This window comes from Chinchilla lanigera, unplaced genomic scaffold (assembly GCF_000276665.1).
Source record: "Chinchilla lanigera isolate Chin_1 unplaced genomic scaffold, ChiLan1.0 scaffold00034, whole genome shotgun sequence".
Lineage (NCBI taxonomy): Eukaryota > Metazoa > Chordata > Mammalia > Rodentia > Chinchillidae > Chinchilla > Chinchilla lanigera.
Window position 1 is genome coordinate 9,960,443 of NW_004955435.1, and position 7,629 is coordinate 9,968,071.

A 7,629-nucleotide genomic window follows, 5' to 3' on the forward strand; every position below is an offset into this window, starting at 1 on the left:
AGTGAGTATATCAAGAAGACAAGGGTGAGCAGTGTTTAGACAATGAGTTCTACAGAGAAGTTGGGGATCTGTGAAATAGCAGGAGACTCTAACGGTGTATACCCGTATGTCACTTCATTAATGTGGGATATTCATCATTCTTGGCAAGTTGGAAATTCATGTTTAGTATTTTAGAATATTCTGGAATTTTTAAATATGTGTTTGATCCAAGATTAGTTAAATCTGCACATGTGGAATCTGTATACACATAGGGCTAACTATACTGTGGAATAATGGAAACCAAAAGGTAGTAACAAGATATTAGACACAGTTGAAGTAATTATTTTATGGGAGTATATACTGAAGTCTAGAAAAGTTGTGGAAAAAGTACTGACAGATCAAAGAAAACAAAAATGAACAGAAGAGGAATAAGGGGGTGGAGAGGGAGAAGAAGGAAAAGAAGAAAGACAAGGAGAGGGAAAGGGGAATGGAGAGAAGGAAGAGAAGGGGAAGAAAGAGAGGAGAAGGAGGAGAAGGGGAAGAAAAGGAGAAGGAAAAGGAGAAGGAAAGGAGAAGAAGAAGGACAAGGACAGGGAGAAGCAGAAGGAGGAGGAGAAGGAGAAGGAGAGGAGAAAGAGAGGAGAAGGAGAAGGAGAAGGAGAAGGAGAAGGAGAAGGAGGAGAGGAGAAGGAGAAGAAGGAGAAACACACTAAACAGAGGGAGACACAGACAATACTATGAAGAAGTGCACCGTACATGTAATTAGAATCCTAGATAGCAAAATACAAAACATCAGATGGATCAAATTAAAAAAAAAAAAAACAGGAAAGAGAATTACTAAATATTTCATCAAAATGCATTTATTACAGTAAAAGATAAGAGAAAGCCATTTTTAAAATTTCCTAGAGATCTGTGTCTCATGCATCAGCCCACACTGACGCTTCCAGGCTTCCTCGGGGGAGCCAGCAGGTTCCAGAAAAGGAGATATTTTTATTTTTTTAAAGAGGAAAAAAATGAAAATAACAATACAACAGAGTTTCAAAACAGGTTAGTTGGAGAGTTACAGTAATTAATACATTGCTTATTGTTCTCTGCATAGCAGCTATTGAGAATACAAGATATAGGAATGATATCTGGTTTAAATAATATTTGCATAAACATTTCTTTTGGACTAGGAGAAACTACCTCTATCATTATCTTAATTATCTTGTGTATGTACTTTTTCTTTTTCCCCTCCTTTCTTTTCCTTTTGCCCCACGTGTTTGTCTGTTCTTTTGAACAGCTCCTTCCCAGTTCACAATGTTTATTGTACATTTTCGATTTTAAGTACTCATTTCGCTTCTCACACTAGTGAGACAATATGATGTTAACGTATATTTATGAGACTGATTTATTAAACCTATGAGTATGGTCTTAAGTTGCATGTATTTACCTATGACGGTCTACTGTTTATACTTCTTTATGGCTGAGTGGTAGCCAATTATATTAAAAAAAAAAAACGAACAAACATCTTTTTTATCCATTCCTCAGCTGATGGGCACTTGGGTTGTTTCCAAGATCTACTTATTACAAATTGTGCTGCTAAAAACATAGGTGCACAGATATTGCTGTGATATAATGTTTTTAATTTTTCTGGGAATGGTAGATCTTAAAGCAAACAGCATTGTCCAAAATATTGTTTTAAAAAATAAAAGTACAAACCTTAAAGAATATATGATATTTACAAATTTCATGCTACTGATAGAACAGGCTTAAAATAGATCAAACAAAAATACATTTAAATGAAAGGGAATATATGTCAATCTATCTCACAATAGGAGATTAATGCAACTCACAAATAATTACATAAAATAATCACAAAATAAATTGCAGATATAGGAGTTTAGAGAATAATTAACAGGAATTATCTAAATTAAAAACTTAAGATGCTACTTCTCTAAAGTGAGAATGTACTTCCTTGCTCAGTACTTCTGTAATATTTTCAAAAATTAAACACATCTATGACCATCAGTTGAGTCTTAAAATTTTGCTGTGGATGAAAATTACACAAATTATATTTTGTTAGCAGAGTTGGATTAAATGAGTAACAACAGCAAAAAAGAGAGCTATACAGTTCTATACTGTTTGCAATTAGAAACTTCAGGGATTAGAGAAATCACAATGAGTGTAGATATGTCTTTAACTGGGTAGCAGTATAATGATGCATATGAAAATTTTGTTGGAAAATTAAGTTTTTTAAGGAAATATTTTAATTATAATGCTAGAATAAAAGATATTACAGTCAATAAATAATTTATTTTAATAATTTGAAAAATAATGTCAGAGCATTAAGAATGTTAGATCAGACTTCTGTTAATTAAGAAGTCAGAAACTTTAGTTTTTCTAACCTGGGCAATACCTACCTAGGTCAATTACTGCTTCTATAGTTCTAAAATATATGCATCCTTGGAGCTTGGGAATAAGAAATCAAATTTCCTTGGAACTCCCCCAAACACAGTCTTCTTTGAAATGAAGTTTATCAGTAATCTTTCTACTGAAGAAGTATTGTACTATTTTTTCTAAATATTATCCTTTCCAATTTGCATAATTTTCTGAGGATAATCTTCATTAGCTCAAGAGATTATTCTCAAAGTTTTTTTCTTTTTGCGGTATGTAGATGTAAACTTATGGTTCAATATACTGTGGGGTGCACTAGTCAATGACGGTTTGCATTGCAATGATTTAAAATATATTTAAGAAGCTAAAGGGCTTGCCTTATCTCTAAAATATTTGCAACATTCTTCATATTTTACTAATTATTTTGGTATCTAACTTTTGCCTAATAAAGAAGTGCTACTTTTAATTGCCTTTACAAAAAATCTGTAACCTACACTAAATATTCGAATAATGGAAAGTATCCATGAACATTAGGACCAAATACCCAAAGAACAGAAGTTTAAAAATGAAAGGTTTCTGATTTTGCTAACGGTTTCCAGGGATTTAGACCATAGTCACAGGGCCTACAGCAGATATATCATGGTGGAAGGGAGTGTTGGAACTCAGCAGCTCAATTCATAGTGGCTGATAATTAGCACTGAAGAACAATTCCTGAAAGAAAAACCTAGGAAGCAGATACAGTACCCAAGGTCACACTTCCATGACCCACCCAAATGAACCCAGAAGTATGGTTGACTAAACTCCTAAGAAGCTCTAAGGCCAATCAAGTTGACAAACTTCCTAACTTTCACGTGAGATTCTAGAAGAATGCATGCATTTGCCTACTGTGTTCATAGCATTAAACAAATTCATGTATGAAAACTGTGAACTTAAAAACTCATTTCAGTTCTAAAATCTTTGTATTTCTTGAAGTACCATGCGTAGGATTTATACAAGCTATATCTGCCTATTGCCATTACTTTTTTTGCAGCAGTTATCCACCCTTGTCAGCAATACAGACAGGGGCTGGGGATTTAGTTCAGCGGCACAGTGCCTGCCTGGCAAGCACAAGGTCATGAGTTCAATTTCTGGTACAGGAAAAAAAAAAAAAACAGCAGTACAGACACACACATACACATACACGTGTGCATACACACACACACAAAGCATGGCAACAAATAAAAGTGAGCAACTAATTATATCGTGATGGCTTCTTCAATATTCTCCTGTCCCTGTTTCCAAACAAAAGGCAATCTTAGCTTTTGACTTCACAAGTTCCCATCTCTTCTGATTTGTTTCAGCTTCATTTCAGTGGATTTGTGAAAAACAGAAAAGATAATTGTTTGGTTTTATTTTGGTTTTGCTAAATCTTAGGCTCTCATTTTTCTAAGAGTATTAAAATTTAGGATTTTTGCAATTTTGTGACTGATTTTTCATATTATTTGGAAGTTGGAAAGCGTCTCACTCATTGGGAAATGCTCTAGTCTCAACTCCTATAATTTTAGAGAATGTTGGACGGAAGTTTTAGTCTGGCTTCTGTCGGAAGGGATTCTGAACGGACTGAGGAAACAGTCATAGACTCGATGCAGTGTGAAGCTGGTGTCAGAGACTGAGGAAAATTAAACTCGAGGAAAATTAGGAAAAGCAGAGATTTTCCCCAGGACACAAATCAGCTGGTTTCATTAGTTCGTCCTTGTCCTTCTTAAATGAGCGTTTTCACTCCCAAAGAATCAGGGATTAACGACTCCAAGTACAAAAGGTACCTTCCACAGTGACTCTGTCTGTAAATCCTCACGTTGCCATACTGATGCACCCACTGTCAATCACCTTGTAACCTAATAAACACTCATTATTTTATGGGGCCACTGTTCTGATTCATGATATTGTCATGGATGAACTTCTTGGATTTAACTTAGATCCATGAGCTTTATGAATTTCCCCCTGGACATTGCTTCCAGAAGCCAATAAGTGAGAGTATTTTTCAGTTGACTTTGCCAGTAGCCATATTATTCATTAAACTGCCCTATCACTTGGTTCTCCTTTAACATTATGGTTGATGTTGTTACTCATTCAAGCTCACTGGAGGGGAAGAAAAGCTGATAGTTTTTCCTGTTTCGTTATAAATGGACACAGATGTGGGGAAATATATTTTGCTAAGTGATTAAAAAAAATACCATTCTATATTTTGTTTGAGTCCCATCCTCAAAATAAATGACACTTTTTTACCTGTAAATTTCCTAAGAAAGATAATTTCATCCTTGACTTTTGGTGTACCAAAATCTCAAGATATGTAATATTGGCCATGATATTTCAGTGAGAAATCTGCTGTTCACTTGGGATCACCTAAGTTGTTAATATTGGGAAGGGTATGTGTTTGCTACAAATTCTTTCCTTTTAAAAATTGTGTGTCAATAATTGACAAAAATTTGAAGGTTCTTGAACATAAACAACTCTTCTTAAAATGCTTGTACTTAAATTTGCAGGTTCTTGAACATAAACAACTCTTCTTAAAATGCTTGCACTTCCACATCTCCTGTTGTAATAGGAAAGGGATATTATGTGCAAAATGCAGCAGCAAGTTTCCAAATCCCAGAACTGGAAATGGGAACTCTCTTCCTTCTTATACAAAAGGACTGTACGCAAATATCTTTTACCATTAAATATACAGAGTAGTGACATCCTTGCAGCCAGAGTGCCCGGATTTAAATCCTAACTCTCCTACTTCCTGTTTCTGTGTCTTTGGTACATTAATTGCATCAACCTCATTATTTCATCAAAAACATACAGGTAAAATAGTACCTTCCCTGTGAAAATATTAAAGTACCTTTGAAATTATTAAAGAAGATATAACATAAAACACTGTTTCCAGATTCTGCATATAAGTCAGTCAATACATTTCAGTTATAATAACGAATAACCCCAAATTTAGAATCCTATGTGGATAAGGAATAAATTCTTCCACACATCGTTTCATACTCCTCCTTACCAGGAATATTTTGAGAAAACAATGAAGCAGGGAAAAAACAATATAAAGATGATTTAGAAATGAAAAAGCCTTTATTAGTCAACAGTAATAAATTGTCTAGAGTGGTAACTACATTAGTGAGATAGTCAAGGATTTAGAGCTAAAAAATCTAATTTGTTCCATAGCACCAAAGCCAAAGCTGGAAATATTTCACAAAGCTATTATTAAATATATTTGTAGTGTTATACCACAAATTGGTTTATCAATGCTAAATAAAAGTAAATTTTAAATTTTACAGTTCACGAATACTTCTTTCTGCAAACAATTGAATTCACTAACACGCGCCTTTAGCAAAGTTTGCTTCCATGGGCAAACCCCACCTGGAAGGAGGAACAAGAATTCAGGCATCTTCCTCAGAACTGTGGAATGGATTAAGTTCATCAACTGAGATACCACTGGACTATATATCTAGAAGGGATAGGATCTGACTTTATGGTAAATCAGTTTGAATAAGATAAAGGTATAGAACTAAGTTTGACGTTTTAATATGACCAAAGTAACATTATTTGAATTCTACTCTCACTGAAGAAAACTGTTCAGAAAACAGAACATGATTTTAAAGTTACAGTCAAATATTGTGCAATAATAAATTTTAAATTGCAGATAGTGGGTATAGGTAAATGATTTCAACTTAGTGAGCAGTAGAAAGGCTTAACCTTATGTTAAGTAGAAAAGACAAGACAAAAAGTTAAAAGAAAAAATGAAAGAAAAGAAAAGAAAAGAAAAAAAAAGAAAGAAAAGAAAAGGAAAGAAATAAGAAAAGAAATTTAAAGAAAAGAAAAGAAAAAAGTCCACCACACTCAGCAACCCTTAAAGAATTCACCAGGTGACTGATGTTTGAATATTTTCCGATTATTTGACTGTATAATGATTGTAGCTTTGGCAATAAGTCTATAAGGATTTATAGTCCATTAAAAATTGTATTCTAAAAGTTTTCTCTCTCCTCTGTTTCTTCTCTTTTTTCCTCTCTCTTCTCTCTTTTCTCTTTCACATCTCTCTGTCTCTCTTCCTCTTTTTCAATGTATGTTGATTTCAGCACATAGTAGAAGAGTCTATATTTATACTGATAACAATTAGAAGAACACAGACTTTACAACTCCTTTGCTCACAATGGTAAGCCCTAGCCATGTATAAGCTTCAGAGAAAAATGTTTTTGTATTGGCCAAGGATAATGACAAGTGCTTTCCAGAAAAAGCTGTGCTAAGAATGGAAGTTGTTGAAGTTCTTATGCATATATAACTAAGCTTTTCTATTTTGTAGCCACACTGTCCTGAGATAAGGGTCATTTTTATGTTTAGTCCAGTTTTATTGAAAAGCCTAATGCTACTAGAAGGAACAAAGAGTCACATAATCAAGAGAATCACACAACTACTGTGGTCTTAAAAACTCTCCCTTTGAGAAAAATAGTGTTGCATAGAAAAGAATGCATGACTATTTCATTTATATGTTCTTTCTCAAAACTGTGCTGTGGTTTGTCATATTTGGTTAATATATGCAGTAAATTCTAGTGCACAGATTTCATTAGTCTAGGAAATGTTATTATCATCACAGCATAACCCAAATATTTCAAAAATCCATAACTTGTTTCATGAGAATAATTATGGTGATTGTACCACTATGTATTCATCACTACTTCTGAAATAAAAATAAAGCATCTAACTGCACAAATGTGAAACATTACCTAATTCTGCAAATATTTATAACCTAAGTTATATAAATAGTTGTTTAGGTATATTGCATTAAGAAAATTCTACTTCAATTTAACTTGTTCCAAAAGTTATTTAGCTTTCCTTGGTTTCAATTTCCTCCTCTAAAAATTGGGAATGAAGATACTGACTAGAAAATTTTTTAATCTGATCTGTCACAGTATCTGTAATACAAGAAGATATTCAGTGGATGTGGTGTATTTTCAATCATTCTTTCAATAATGGTTGTTCTAGTTTTCTCATAGTTTTGTAGTTATCTTTTAATTTGATTCTATTTATTAAAATAAGACTGTTCCTATTAATATTTCTGATCAAGATACACTACATAGTCTCCGTTATTACTTCATTATCCCATGCCATTGTAACAGGGATATATTCATTGTGCTCACCTGATTAAATTATTTTCATTGGTTAGTCATTAATATATCACCCTTATGGCTAGATTTGTTTATCGTTAATTTTTTTTTTTTTTTTTTTTTTTTTTTTTCTCCGGTACCGGGAACC